At 44.1% G+C, this 16,202-nt stretch overlaps 1 long non-coding RNA gene across 1 annotated transcript; it reads right to left on the reverse strand.

Moving 5' to 3' along the window:
- Positions 1-3,001: 3,001 nt before the first annotated feature.
- LOC134679573 (uncharacterized) lies at positions 3,002-4,212 on the reverse strand. Its single transcript, XR_010100351.1, has 2 exons — positions 3,588-4,212; positions 3,002-3,363 (listed from the first exon to the last, which is right to left on the reverse strand). It is a non-coding gene; the product is annotated as an uncharacterized LOC134679573 (long non-coding RNA).
- Positions 4,213-16,202: the final 11,990 nt, after the last annotated feature.

The raw sequence follows: 16,202 nt of genomic DNA on the forward strand, positions 1-16,202 counted from the left end.
TACCACCCGCGAGGAGCAGTGGACGCAGTTCGAGCTGTCGCCCGCCAAGTTCCCGCCGTTCGCGTTCAGCCGAGTGCGCGCCTACACCGCCGAGACTCATGCGCCGCTGTGAGTCACTCTACACTGGCTGTGTGTACCACTAGCACTATATACAGGCTATATGTACCACCCGCGAGGAGCAGTGGACGCAGTTCGAGCTGTCGCCCGCCAAGTTCCCGCCGTTCGCGTTCAGCCGAGTGCGCGCCTACACCGCCGAGACTCATGCGCCGCTGTGAGTCACTGTACACTGGCTGTGTGTACCACTAGCACTATATACAGGCTATATGTACCACCCGCGAGGAGCAGTGGACGCAGTTCGAGCTGTCGCCCGCCAAGTTCCCGCCGTTCGCGTTCAGCCGAGTGCGCGCCTACACCGCCGAGACTCATGCGCCGCTGTGAGTCACTGTACACGGCTGTATGTACCACTAGCACTATATACAGGCTATATGTACCACCCGCGAGGAGCAGTGGACGCAGTTCGAGCTGTCGCCCGCCAAGTTCCCGCCGTTCGCGTTCAGCCGAGTGCGCGCCTACACAGCCGAGACTCATGCGCCGCTGTGAGTCACTGTACACTGGCTGTGTGTACCACTAGCACTATATACAGGCTATATGTACCACCCGCGAGGAGCAGTGGACGCAGTTCGAGCTGTCGCCCGCCAAGTTCCCGCCGTTCGCGTTCAGCCGAGTGCGCGCCTACACCGCCGAGACTCATGCGCCGCTGTGAGTCACTGTACACAGGCTGTGTGTACCACTAGCACTATATACAGGCTATATGTACCACCCGCGAGGAGCAGTGGACGCAGTTCGAGCTGTCGCCCGCCAAGTTCCCGCCGTTCGCGTTCAGCCGAGTGCGCGCCTACACCGCCGAGACTCATGCGCCGCTGTGAGTCACTGTACACTGGCTGTGTGTACCACTAGCACTATATACAGGCTATATGTACCACCCGCGAGGAGCAGTGGACGCAGTTCGAGCTGTCGCCCGCCAAGTTCCCGCCGTTCGCGTTCAGCCGAGTGCGCGCCTACACCGCCGAGACTCATGCGCCGCTGTGAGTCACTCTACACTGGCTGTGTGTACCACTAGCACTATATACAGGCTATATGTACCACCCGCGAGGAGCAGTGGACGCAGTTCGAGCTGTCGCCCGCCAAGTTCCCGCCGTTCGCGTTCAGCCGAGTGCGCGCCTACACCGCCGAGACTCATGCGCCGCTGTGAGTCACTGTACACGGCTGTATGTACCACTAGCACTATATACAGGCTATATGTACCACCCGCGAGGAGCAGTGGACGCAGTTCGAGCTGTCGCCCGCCAAGTTCCCGCCGTTCGCGTTCAGCCGAGTGCGCGCCTACACAGCCGAGACTCATGCGCCGCTGTGAGTCACTGTACACTGGCTGTGTGTACCACTAGCACTATATACAGGCTATATGTACCACCCGCGAGGAGCAGTGGACGCAGTTCGAGCTGTCGCCCGCCAAGTTCCCGCCGTTCGCGTTCAGCCGAGTGCGCGCCTACACCGCCGAGACTCATGCGCCGCTGTGAGTCACTGTACACAGGCTGTGTGTACCACTAGCACTATATACAGGCTATATGTACCACCCGCGAGGAGCAGTGGACGCAGTTCGAGCTGTCGCCCGCCAAGTTCCCGCCGTTCGCGTTCAGCCGAGTGCGCGCCTACACCGCCGAGACTCATGCGCCGCTGTGAGTCACTGTACACTGGCTGTGTGTACCACTAGCACTATATACAGGCTATATGTACCACCCGCGAGGAGCAGTGGACGCAGTTCGAGCTGTCGCCCGCCAAGTTCCCGCCGTTCGCGTTCAGCCGAGTGCGCGCCTACACCGCCGAGACTCATGCGCCGCTGTGAGTCACTCTACACTGGCTGTGTGTACCACTAGCACTATATACAGGCTATATGTACCACCCGCGAGGAGCAGTGGACGCAGTTCGAGCTGTCGCCCGCCAAGTTCCCGCCGTTCGCGTTCAGCCGAGTGCGCGCCTACACCGCCGAGACTCATGCGCCGCTGTGAGTCACTGTACACGGCTGTATGTACCACTAGCACTATATACAGGCTATATGTACCACCCGCGAGGAGCAGTGGACGCAGTTCGAGCTGTCGCCCGCCAAGTTCCCGCCGTTCGCGTTCAGCCGAGTGCGCGCCTACACCGCCGAGACTCATGCGCCGCTGTGAGTCACTGTACACTGGCTGTGTGTACCACTAGCACTATATACAGGTTATATGTACCACCCGCGAGGAGCAGTGGACGCAGTTCGAGCTGTCGCCCGCCAAGTTCCCGCCGTTCGCGTTCAGCCGAGTGCGCGCCTACACCGCCGAGACTCATGCGCCGCTGTGAGTCACTCTACACTGGCTGTGTGTACCACTAGCACTATATACAGGCTATATGTACCACCCGCGAGGAGCAGTGGACGCAGTTCGAGCTGTCGCCCGCCAAGTTCCCGCCGTTCGCGTTCAGCCGAGTGCGCGCCTACACCGCCGAGACTCATGCGCCGCTGTGAGTCACTGTACACGGGCTGTGTGTACCACTAGCACTATATACAGGCTATACACCGTGTTTTTATTGAATTCCGTTAACTTCGGGGCATGGTTAAGTACGTTTAAGAGGACTAAGAGGCATAGTAAATTTTCAAAAAAAAAAAAATTTTTTTTGCTTTTTTTTGTAAAAAAAGTTAAGTTTTAAAAGTAATTAAATGTAGCATATAGCGTTTTTGTAACACGGGCATTACATTAAACTCAACCAAACAATTGAAATCAGTGACATATCAATGTCGTTTCCAACATCGATCGACCGAGATTGTACTTAAGTTTAGTAGCAAATGTATGAACTCATTCTAAACACTAATCAATATGTAAACCGGCCCTAAGGCTAGTGTACACGCTTGTAGAGGCTGTAATACTTTATTTTTAAACTAAGGGTCCTAAAGGGGATAAAACAAACAACCCGATAGTGGACAGGTACAATTTAATTGCCGGCCTGGTTAAGTTTACACTTTTGAGCTTAAACACTACTTAACGACTTATTGATAGTAAACTAAATTTATATTTATCTAACCGGGTTTTAATTATTGTTGGTGATACTTGGTCGATTGCGCTATTGGATAGTTAATACTAAAAGGTGAATAGTCCAAAATCGCAGTTTAGGAAAAAGTAGTGAAAGGCTTAGCTGCACTGTAGCGACAGTCGACGGCTCTCTCTCTCGACCAGATGGCCGGAGGTTCCAATAGCTCCGACTCTGGCGGGGCCAGCTGCACAGGTCGACTGGCACAGAATCTGGCCTACCAAAGGCCGCGCCCCTAGTAGACACCTCCTGGAAAATTCCGGGTACGGGATTAGTTCCACTGGCTCAGGTCACGCCAAGAATCTGTGGTCCGTGCCACGTGAGAGTCCGTTTCACATAGGAACAAGGGTTTCCATGCGTAACCCTTTGGGGTTATATTACAGTATAGAATTCAGGCGCTACGCGGGATACTTTTATGTGGCCGCATGGCACGCCATACAATTTCTGACAAAAGTATATGAACGACGCCTTACCTGTCGGAGGAAAATCGTCTTGCCGGGGTTTATGAGTGATCGAATATCAACTCCGAAGTGCCCAGGACGCTCCTGGTTCGCCCTTTCGGGAAACGGGTTAACCTCAAGGTACACCTGAGGGCAGGCTGAAATAAACGGTTCACGTCAATAATCGCATAATCCAACAACAGATTCCGAATTTCACGGTCTTCACAAACGAATGTAAGATTACTTACCAAAGATGAGAACGTTGTCCCAATTATTTAATATAAAGCCGAGCCCGGCTAGGTCGGGGAAGAAAATCCAAGTCCCAAAATGGCCGAATCACTCTCCCTCCTCTTCGATGTTGCCAGGGTTACAATCCCAAGGCATTTAACAAAACTGACGTGAAATTCTAAATACGGAAATTAGAACAGAGCGTGGTAAACGCTGCTGGACAAGCACGGTATGATATTTTTTAAGAAAGGGAAAGGAAGACTCGACAATCTATACATTCCTACCCGTTCATGGAGAATGATAATAATTATTTTGGTAAGAACTAGTTGTCGATCGAACTGGTTTCGAAGGGATTCAGACCTATCTCCCTGGCAACACGGAATCGCTGCCAACTTGACAGTCCATCGACACTATTCGAGACACAGATTTAATCGCCCGTCCGGCTTCATAGAAGTATTTTGTTATCTATATATTTTTCCATTACACACCCCCCTAACCAGGAGAATTTTACGACAGAGGCAAAAGACGAAGGAGTAAAATTCCAGCTCGCCCTCGAGCTGTGGCACCAGCCGAACGGTGTAAGGAGAAGGGAATCTAAGGACTTCCCTAGGACGTGGATTACGGCCCACAATCGCACGTCGATTTGTCCCTTGGCATCAATTGAGTCCGCGGGGCCGTCGCTGGAAACAATCGCATCTAGGCCTACGGGACAAAACAAAGAGAAAACAAAAAAAAATTGAAGCCAACGTCGCTTCAATGGACAAACAAAATAAAAAAATAAATAAATAAAGCGCTTTCCCAAAAGATAATAGACTACCCGGATTGTGGAGTATTGGTACGTCTCGTTACAGGAGTCAAGTGGTGTGGACAGAACTTGGCTTGCAGTCTTTTATGTGCCATTTACCCAGACGCTTCCCATTCTCATCTTCCAACTCGTAGACTAAACGGGATATTTTCCGAATGACGCGACATTTGTCATATTTGGGTGCTAGCTTCGCCGAGAAGTATTTACCGGCGTTGCTCTGCTTGAAGGTGCGTTTCCACACTTCGTCTCCGACGTTGAATTCTATATCACGACGTTTATCATTGTAATACTTGATGTTGCGGTCATGAGCTTTCTGTAATAATTCCTTCACGGTCGGGTAAATGGCCCTAAGGGTCTTAATCTTGTCGAGGTACTCTCCCCGGGGGGAAAAAACGATTTCGTCGACCTCCTCGGGGTCGTCGTAAATTGTGCCATCCGGTACTGCTTGGCGTCCATGCACGAGCAGGAACGGAGTATATGATGTTGTTTCATTGACTGAGGTATTTAAAGCGAACTGTATACGAGAAATATTCACGTCCCACGAGCGATGATCCGATTCAACGAACGTTGATATTGCTGTTACTAGGGTCTTGTTGTAACGCTCTACGGTGTTGACCTGGGGACAGTAAACGGGGGTGTAGTGTAGTTGTGGGATATTGTAGTTGGCGAACAACTTCTGAACGTCCCCGCCGGTGAAGTAGGATGCATTATCCGCAATAATTGTTTGGGGAATGCCATGGATCATGAATACATGATCTTCTAATCTCTGGGAAATTACAGCCCCGGTTGCACGTCTCAAGGGAAACAACATACAGTATTTAGTAAAACAACATACTACTACCAATATATAAGTGTTTAGTTTCCTTGAGGGTGGTAGCGGTCCAACCAGGTCTATACTGAGGCACTGAAAGGGCCGACTGCAAACTTTCGCACTTCCCATGAAGCCTGGAGTCGGTTGTTGGCTGTGTTTATAAGCGGCACACACCGAGCAATTGGCGACGTATCGGACTACATCTTCATACATCCGTGGCCAGGAGTAACGAAGTTTTAACCTGTTATACGTTTTAGCGGTACCTAAATGTGCAGCAGTGGGGACTGCATGGTTAGCATGCATGATTTCTTCACGAAATTCCACTGGTATCACCTCTTTCCACTCGAAATCGGTAGTTAAGGCATTCTTTGATTTGGTGTAGCGATAAAGGCGACCATTTAACAATTGATAATTAGGTACCGATCCTGGGTTGGATTCACATTTGTTATAGATCTGCGAATACCAAGGGTCATTATTAGTGGTGTTTGTATCAATTAAACAGATGGGAACTGCCCTTGATAAGGCGTCCGGTACGATATGTTCTGAGCCTCTCCGGTGCTCGATTGTGAAGTTATAAGGTGAGAGACGACAACCCCATCTTTCGAGGCGCCCCGTGGGGTTTTTGAGATTAAGGAACCACTTCAAACTGGCGTGGTCTGTAACAATCCTAAATTGACGACTTCCTTCCAGGTATGGTCTGAAGTGTTCTACAACATTGACCACCGCCAAAGCTTCTCTCTCAGTGGCGGAATAATTTCTTTCTTGAGGCGTGAGGGATCGACTGTAATACGCCAGTGGGTGTTCCTCTCCTTCAAATATTTGTGTCAGAGTTCCCCCGATGCCGAAATCTGAAGCGTCACAGTGAACCGAGAATGATTTGGAGAAGTCTGGGCAGGCTAGAACTGGGGCCGTGGTCATTGCTACTTTTAACTCATTAAAAGCTTGATCCGCTTCTGGGGACCAACGAAAAGGTGGAGCGCCTTTTCGCGTGGACGTTAACTGATTGAGAGGTCCAGCAATGTTGCTGAAATTTTTAATAAATCGGCGGTAATACGACGCCGTACCTAGGAAGCGTTTAACATCTTTCCGACTCTTCGGTATGGGGAAGTCTACCACCGCTTTGACTTTGTCAGGGTCCGTGCGTAAGCCGTACTCGTCTACAAGAAAACCTAGGTACCTTAGTTGCCTACGAAAGAATTTACATTTAGATAGGTTTATTGTAAGGTTAGCATATCGAAGTCGTTCTAGTACGTGGCGAAGTAGGGTTAGATGTTGTGTAAACGTTTCAGAGACAATTATTATGTCGTCTAAGTATATAAAAATACGGCCGTTGTATTCTGGACCAAACAAAATGTCCATCAAGCGTTGCTGAGTTGCTGGGGCTGAGGTAAGGCCGAAACACATTACTTTAAAATGGAACAAACCGCGGCCAGGGACCGTAAAGGCGGTCTTTTCCATGGATTCCTTGGAATCTAAGCCTATTTGCCAAAAGGCTGATTTAAGGTCCAAGGATGACAAATACTTCGCGTTCCCTAGTTGATTAAGAATTTGATTAATTAGTGGTAGGGGGTAAGCGTCGTGTTTGGAAACTTCATTTAGTTTTCGGCTGTCCAGGCAGAATCGAAAGGAGCCATCTGATTTCGGGGCCATGGTCACCGGGTTATTCCATGGACTGCTGCTTGGCTCGACGACATCCAGCTGGAGCATCTCATCTAGCTGTTTATTGAGCTCTGCAAGTTTGTACGGAGATAACATGTAATACCGCTGTTTGATCGGCTTCGCATCTCCTGTATCAATCGAATGCGTTAGCAGATGCGTTCTTCCCAACCCCTTCTCCTCGGCGGATATTGATGCAAATTCTTTAATAATAGTATCTGCCTCACGTTGTTCCTCCGTCGAAAGAGACTCCAAGCCGTGTATGTACCTGACCTCAGAGACGATGTTGTTATGTTCTTCGTTTGATAAGGAACAGGTTCCATTCTTTAGTAGCGCGAGGATATCCCGTCCGAAGCCGAAGGCTATCCAAAAGTTAAGACCGAAAATAAGTTTAGTGTGGACCTCCGGTATCACATGAAACTTTACGACTTGCGTGTTGTTACCTACCAATACGGGCAAGAATACATGGCCCTTGATGGGCGAACGGACTTTGTTCGCCGATATTACATGAGTTAAACCGTGCGGCGGATGCAGAGTAACTCGACCCTCAAAGTACTTGTCAAAGGTGTCACCACCCAAAATTGTCAACTCCGAGCCAGAATCCATTAGGCCAGAATAGGACATGCCATAAATTTTTACTTTAAGGTATGGTCGCAAGCCTTGTTCATCAGCTTCGTTTATCGAATCTAGTAACTTCAAACTATAGCAAGACTCAAAAACAAAAGTAACAAATGACAACCAAGAGTGCCATTCCTCTCGATCGAACTTAGATGCTTGGTCGTCGGCATGAGAGATCTGTGATTCGCGTACATTGCTGCACGGACCGATTGTATCCTGTAAGGCTCCATTATTAGAATTAGCGGGGAATGTTTCCAAATAAGGATTTGTATCCTGGTAAGTTTCGTTCTGTGGATAAACTACGTTATTTTGTGATAAAGGTGTTATGGGGAATGTAGACGATTTCTCCATACTGTTAGTTGCCTCAGGGTAAATTTCGTTATGCGTGTAAGTTACATTATTTTGCCAAATAGGGGTTGGAGAGGGTACAGTTGGTCCTTCTACACCAAAATCTGCCTTAGGGTAAATTTCATTATGTGGGTAAGTTTCGTTATTTTGACAAATATGGGTCGTGGAGGGTGCAGACGGTGTTTCTGTACAATAATTTGCATTAGGGTAAATTTGGTTATGTGGGTAAGTTACGTTATTTTGCCAAATAGGGGTTGGAGAGGGTACAGAAGGTCCTTCTACACTAGAATCTGCCTTAGGGTAAATTTCATTATGTGGGTAAGTTTCGTTATTTTGACAAATATGGGTCGTGGAGGGTGCAGACGGTGCTTCTGTATAATAATTTGCATTAGGGTAAATTTGGTTATGTGGGTAAGTTACGTTATTTTGCCAAATAGGGGTTGGAGAGGGTAGAGAAGGTCCTTCCACACTAAAATCTGCCTTAGGGTAAATTTCATTATGTGGGTAAGTTTCGTTATTTTGACAAATATGGGTCGTGGAAGGCACATACGGTGCTTCTATATAAGAATTTGCATTGGGGTAAATTTGGTTATGTGGGTAAGTTTCGTTATTTTGATAAATACGTGTCGTGGAGGATTGAGTCGGTTCCTCTACACAATAATTAGCATTTGGGTAAATTTCATAATTTGGGTAAGTTACGTTATTTTGCCAAATATGGGCTGTGGGGGCTTTAGGTAGTGCTTCTACACAGTAATTTACATTATGGTAAATTTTGTTAAGTGGGTAAGTCAAGTTATTTTTCCAAATAGGGATTGTGGGGGGTAAAACGGGTAAGGTTATGTAGTTAGTGGGGACAAAAGCGTTAGTAAGGAGGTTTAAGGGGTTAGTTAGGTTAGTAAAGGCAGGATAGGGAAGTGAAGTAGGTGGGGTTATGTTAGTGGGGGTAAAAGCGTTAGTAAGCGGGTTAAGGGTGTTAGTGTGGTTAGTAAGGGTAGGATAGGGAAGTGAAGCGGATGGAGTTATGTTAGTGGGGGTAAAAGCATTAGTAAGCGGGTTAAGGGTGTTAGTGAGGTTAGTAGGGGTAGGATAGGGAAGTGAAGCGGGTGGAGTTATGTTCGTGGGTATAACAGCGGTAGTGAGCGGGTTAAGGGTGTTAGCTTTATTAATTGGCATCGATATGGTATGTAATGGGCGGCATTGGCCTTTTGTTGTCAATGAAGTTGATACAGCATTAGGTGCAAGTAAGTGATGGTTAAGTAGGGTAATGGGTGCTGAAGAGCTAGGGTATTTGTTATTAAAATACCTATTGAGTTGTGTATGGTTTTCTAGAGTGGGCTTTCTGGGATTACTAAATATAGGCGTGCGAATAAATATTCTACTTTTATATTTTTTAGTATTTTTTGTGGAAACCGGATCAGCCATACCCTGACTCGGCGTTATTAGTTTTTTGAGGTACTAGGTGTGGACGCACATTTAGGGCAAGTACGGGCTGTTACGTCGTTCTCGCCGCAGCGATAACAAACGAGTTTAGGAGCTGCTTTACAAGTTTTCAAGGTGTGACCGTCCACGCGGCACCGCACACAAAAGTCAGCCGATGCTTGCACTGCCGAGACAGTTTTTGTTGTGAGTGGCTTGTAAACCAAATCATGGGCCAGTGACTTACTTAAATCTCTGTCAGGCTCGGCAAAACGTTTGGCGCTTTGAGTGGCGGCCTCTAGCTGCCGACAACGATCTTTAAGTTCACCTATAGATTCTATTTTAAATAATGCCAATTGTTTAGAATAGAATGGTCTGACGTTTTGTACCAATATACTCAATTTCTCGGCCTCTGGTAAGGGTGTCTCTAAACGGGAAAAATAATTAAGCATTACGCTGACATAGTTAACTATTGACTCATCAAAACCCTGCGTCCTAGCACGTATTTCCCTCATAAGTCGGACATTATAATCTAATGGGAGGTAATCACGGATCATCACAGCCTTCAGGTCCGTCCAGCAGTGTACTTGATCACAGATTCCGTTAAACCACGAGGATGCCTCGTCCGTGAATAGTTCGCAGGCGGAGCGAAATAAGGTTGAATCCGGTATGTCACGTGACACACGCACTTGCTCTAACTTACGTAAGAAAGCTTTGACACAGGTCTTGCCATCATATTTTAAATTTAATTTTTGCACCAAATTATGGTGTTTTGTGCATGCTGGTAAGGCCGTAGGATTCGGTTTGTCAACCTCGAGTGCGACATCCCTTGACAATGCACTTCTAAAATTAATCAACACATTGTCAAGGCGAGATAGTAGTTTATCCAACTGATCACTTAATTCACAATGCCTTGAGGCCTCTGATTCAGCTGGTGTTAGGCGGGTTAGACGGTGGTAAAGATGGTGTGCAACCGCCTGTACGCGGTTAAGAAGCTTCAAGGAAGTACGACGCTGCGTTGGTGACTGTAGTTGGTCACGAAGGTCGTCCATTTTTGCAGATATTATGTCCAGTTCTTCCTTGACGTCACCATTGTAATCCGCGACCTCGTCAGTGGGAATCTCCTGATTCAACTTCCGGAGCTGGCTCCGGAGCTCCATCACTGTAGTCAGTGGTACCCCGAGGCGCACCGTCACTTCATACTCGAGTTCATCTTTTTTTAAGAGATTAAAAGCTATTGGACGCTCCTCCAAAGCGGTCTCATTCGCCATTGTTACAGTAGTAAAGGTTATCACTATTAAATATTAAATGTATTTTCCCTATAATTTTCCCCGAAAAGAAATAATTACCTAGTTTATAAGTTTAAGAATGTTATAGCGTTATCGACCAACAACAAGTTTAAGTTCACCAGTTTAGGTATAGCACACTCTTAAAGAGTCAACAAGTAATATGAAATAACATTAAACACAGTGGAAATAATGTTTTCATAAAAATAAAAGAGGATGTAAAGAGTCCTTAAAATAAATACAACTAAAAAAAATAAATGTAAACAGTGGATTTTCTTCCCTAAATCAACCTAGTACCGTAAAATGACATGGAAGTGAAATACAACAGTAGGTACTGACTGTGCCAGACAAAACATGTGGTTAGACACTCTTGCTAACCAAAACTCAATTAAATTTAAATATTTTTAAAGTAAGTTACATTGAAATACAATAGCACAAAACAACCAAGCTCAAACCTTCGCTGAATGTTGGAGGGAAAGAAGCCAAATATCACCAAACCTATTCGGGCGCCGCTGTAATACTTTATTTTTAAACTAAGGGTCCTAAAGGGGATAAAACAAACAACCCGATAGTGGACAGGTACAATTTAATTGCCGGCCTGGTTAAGTTTACACTTTTGAGCTTAAACACTACTTAACGACTTATTGATAGTAAACTAAATTTATATTTATCTAACCGGGTTTTAATTATTGTTGGTGATACTTGGTCGATTGCGCTATTGGATAGTTAATACTAAAAGGTGAATAGTCCAAAATCGCAGTTTAGGAAAAAGTAGTGAAAGGCTTAGCTGCACTGTAGCGACAGTCGACGGCTCTCTCTCTCGACCAGATGGCCGGAGGTTCCAAGGCCTTATAGGAAAAAAATGAATTATTGATTATCTCCGAAATGGAGTTAATTAGAGTATCGGTGTCTTTGAGAAAGTTACTTAATTTGAGCTCAGGAATGCACCCTTGAAATTAACGGAAATAAAAAAAAACACGGTGTATATATGTACCACCCGCAAGGAGCAGTGGACGCAGTTCGAGCTGTCTAATATGTAAAAACAATCCAATAATATAAACCTCTTTACAGGTAATTGCCTCGCAAGCCGGGATAACTCAGCAGTGGTGAGACGTGACCTTGGATTTTGGAATAACAACCATCTTCACGCGGTTAGTTTTTAACATTATTTAGAATTTTACGCAGTGACTTCTATTAGCATCAAAAAATATTTTGTACTTATCGGGGGGCACGGCAGTGCCCCCGCCAAGTCGAGCGCGAAGCAAACACTGCCGTACCATCCTTTACTGGAACCATTTCGCCGCATTTTCAGGCCCCTATTTGAGAACCTCTGGATAAGACCAGAACGCAGAAATTTTGGTCATCCAGTAAGCTATAATCACATACTTAAAATCCAAAATTTCAAGTCTGTAGGTCATTTAGTTCCGAAGTTAAGCGAAAGCAAAGTTTCGCATTTATGACACTCACTCATGATCATCAGAATAGAACTAGTACTTCCCATAAACTCAGAGAGCTGAAATTTGGTACAGAGTTAGGGTTTAATGGCCACATAAAGGGAAAACCTAAAAATATTGCAATATCAGTCTCGTTTTAAAGATCTAAGAACTGCATAAGTAAGTTTGTAATCCCATATAAATATATGATATTACAAAGTTACTGTTGCAGTTCCTACAAATAGTAGGTAAAGTAAAGTAAAGGTACACTACGATGTACGATGTGAGTATGAATGAAGATATGTTTAGTTATGATATGTGTAATTGTGTATACATAGTGGGTATGAGTACCCGAAAAGAAGGACTGCCTACAAAAAGAGATGAGATCCCATCAAAAACATTACATGTAAAAAGGTGCAAGTCTCGCAACGCTTTTACTACAAAAAAGTTTTGAGATGTAATGTGAAACCAAGTCGGTTATTTTAATCAGTGCCAGGGGGTTTCTACAAAAAGAAGTGACTGACACCAAAAACATTCTGTAAAAAACTAGCCAAGTCTCGATGGAGCTGCTTGTTTATTTCTAAAAAGTAATGAAATCTAGACAAAGTCGTGCCAAGTCTAAGGTTCCTTACTGCGATTTCTTTATTATTATAGTTAATGTTGTGTGACTTGGCCGTTGAAGGGTACACAAGGGTACAAAACCAGGTGCTCCATGACACCATTGCACCAATCTGTCGCCAGAACCGCTACCCATTGACGATGGAAAATTGCCACTTGGAAAACGTTGATTCAATAACCACTCAATTGTAGGCTTGATAAAGCTGCGTATTTCAATAATACTTATGTATGGGCGAGCCTGAAACAAACACTTATTTTTGGTGCAATGGCAGATTGGTGCAATGGTGTCATGGAGCACCTGGTTTTGTACCCTTGTGTACCCTTCAACGGCCAAGTCACACAACATTAACTATAATAATAAAGAAATCGCAGTAAGGAACCTTAGACTTGGCACGACTTTGTCTAGATTTCATTACTTTTTAGAAATAAACAAGCAGCTCCATCGAGACTTGGCTAGTTTTTTGCAGAATGTTTTTGGTGGGATTTAGTTTTCTGAGACAAATGAATACACACAGTACATGATACAGTCAACTTACACTTACAGTAGAATGTAGCCAAGGGCGTAGCCAACCAGTGAATTGGGGAGGGGGGGCAAGTTGATATAGCCGGAGGCCTAGGAAGGGAGCATACAGGGAGGGGCAGCTGCTACCTGCCTACGCCCATGAGCGTAGCAGAACTTATACAGTGATAGCAAAGTGAATTTGAAATAGAGAATTACTGTCATAGTAAATTATGTAGCTACAGTACGTTTACTGCCATCTTTCGACAGAGGATTAAACCTGTTAGAACGCCATTCCATTAATTTGATATTGGAGCATTCCACGGGCTGTCCCGTACAAACGCATTTTATTTCCTGTGTTGCGACTTTTTTTTCGGCATCTAAAGCAATCGATTATTTTTCTGTGCATATTTTTGACTATTTGTCATAAAAAAGAAACTCTTATACCTGCAAATCTTCAGAAAATTCGCGTTTGTACGGGACAAACGGTAGACGATTTCATGGAATGCCCCTATTGATCATTATTCTTTCACTGATATGTGTTTAACTTGTTTAATATTAACATTAACGCCATCTACTTGAGAGTGGGCCAAAGGTATAGTGCAATACTTTCGAGCGAAGGCGCCATAACCTTTGACCTATAGTCGAGTAGATGGCGTTAATTTCAATATTTGACAAATTAAAAGATATCAGTGAAAGAATAAGGATCAATGTCAAATGGCGTTCTAACAGTTTTAATCTTCTGTCGAAAGATGGCAGTAAATATACAGTGGCTACATAAATTACTTTGACAATCTGCCTCTATACACTCTATTCTCTTTGGTACACAGTAAAAGTTCTTGGTACTTATATTTGACAAGTTTCACAGCAAATCCTCCTGAACATAGGGGTGGAAAACTCTGATATTCTATATTTTTATGAAAGTACATTATTACATATAGATGTTTTACTTACCAGTAGCAAATTAAATGACTAATCGTTTTATCTTATATGATGACGACTAGGTACAGTCAGCAGCAGAAGTTGCTAAGCGGGCGAGGTGTTCAAAATTACCTTGACACGCTCTTATTCTCTTAACAATAAAGTCGCGTCAAGATCATTTTGAACACCTCGCCCGCGTAGCAACTTCTGCTGCTGACTGTACAGTCGATGTTAAAGATATGGTTACATTTTTCGCCTTATTACAAACGAGTAAGGTGTAAAAGTGTAAACATATGTTTGACGTCCACTGTACGCATTGTTTCGAGAAAAAATATGTAATTATATGTTTTTTCCCGTAAATTTAGTTATATTGTTGATATAATTAGATTTAAATATTCTTTTTTTATAATAGGTGTATAATAATAGATTTATTTTGCTATCAAGAATGTGATATGCGATTAAATCTAGTCTTATTGTATGTATGAATTTAATACTTACAACGTTTCTAAACGATCTTTGCCGCATTTCACCATGTTAGTGCGCGACGCACCATCATCATCAATCGTCCCATTCGCACTTCTAAAAATATTATAAATCTAGACAAATAACTTATACATAATTATTTGTGTCAGATTATTGTAATAATATATTTTTCGGGAGAAATAATGACTGACTGAATACGTGAGTGACCCGTTCTTGGCTGTTCTATTTAAATTTGTACCAAGAAATTTTGTGTTAGAATTAGGAATTTTTATATTATTTCTACTCACTCAGAATCACGAGCTTTTTCCGTTTTTACTGAGATAAAAGAAAGTGTCCGCACAATTTTTGGTCCGTTAGGTTACGGTTTTCAATACAACCTTCTATGACCGTAACAAAACGGACAAAAATTTTTTTTATGAATTTTTGAGGAAACTTTTTTTCTCGTATTAGGATCGAAAGAGCCCATGATTCTGAGGGGAAAAAGTATAAATTCCAAAATCTAAAATGCAAGTTGGGGGTACAACTTTAAATAGAAATGCCCTAATATATTTAATATATCTATGTCTCACGGAAGTTTTGGTATTAAAATTATAATTGGTAAATTAAAATGTACAAATAAATAAATAAGAATATTATGCGGGATTATTAAGGCGGGATTCCACAAACATTTTTGTACTGAATATGCTTGTGCCGCACAGTGTCGCACACTGATGGAATCCGACCTTTTAAGGATAGGCTATATTTTTCAATGTGCTTTAAATCTATCCAGTCTTGTGTATATTTTTATGGTGCTGACTGTACAGTTAATGAATTTGATTTCTGTGTCAGTTTGTTTCGTGGAAAGTGAAGAAATATGTCGGTCACGACAGGGAACTTAAACAATCTACCTATATGTAACATATTGGTTGTACCTGTATAAATTATTTTGAATATGTTGTTTACTAAGTTTAATAGCCTTTCAGATGAAATTTTAAGTATGATCAATTGATCATACAGAAAATCAATATGTAAAAGATAAACTTTATTTTTGAAGATGTTTGCGAGGAAGTACAAACTTACAGAGTGAGTCCTGCCAATTCTAGCAGTCATCCCTCGCACTAACATATTTGGTAGTAAGGGACGAATGCCTTATGTCGGTAATTTAGGGCCACCACACACTAGCGTTTCCCAAGCGTCGGCGTCTAGTCAACTCTATGGCTGCTGCTCGACGCAACGTGGGCGCTACTGCGCAGCGACGCCATTCTCCATAGCGCTGACTAGACGCCGCGCCGACGTTTAAATGACGCTAGTGTGGGGTGGTCCTCAATAGCTAATCTAGGACCCGCTTGGTACAATCAAGGAATTTGATTTTTTTGCTACTTCATATCTGGGGGCCTAGTCAATATGACAAACATCAAACGAAAAGAAAATATGTATAAAGTTGCCAGATGCTACAAAAAGTCACATGACTATTTCCATACATTATTTAACCTTTTACACGCCAATGACCGATATATCCGCACCGCAGGTCCAACGCCAAAGACGGA

This window comes from Cydia fagiglandana, chromosome 2 (genome assembly GCF_963556715.1).
Source record: "Cydia fagiglandana chromosome 2, ilCydFagi1.1, whole genome shotgun sequence".
NCBI classification, from domain to species: domain Eukaryota; kingdom Metazoa; phylum Arthropoda; class Insecta; order Lepidoptera; family Tortricidae; genus Cydia; species Cydia fagiglandana.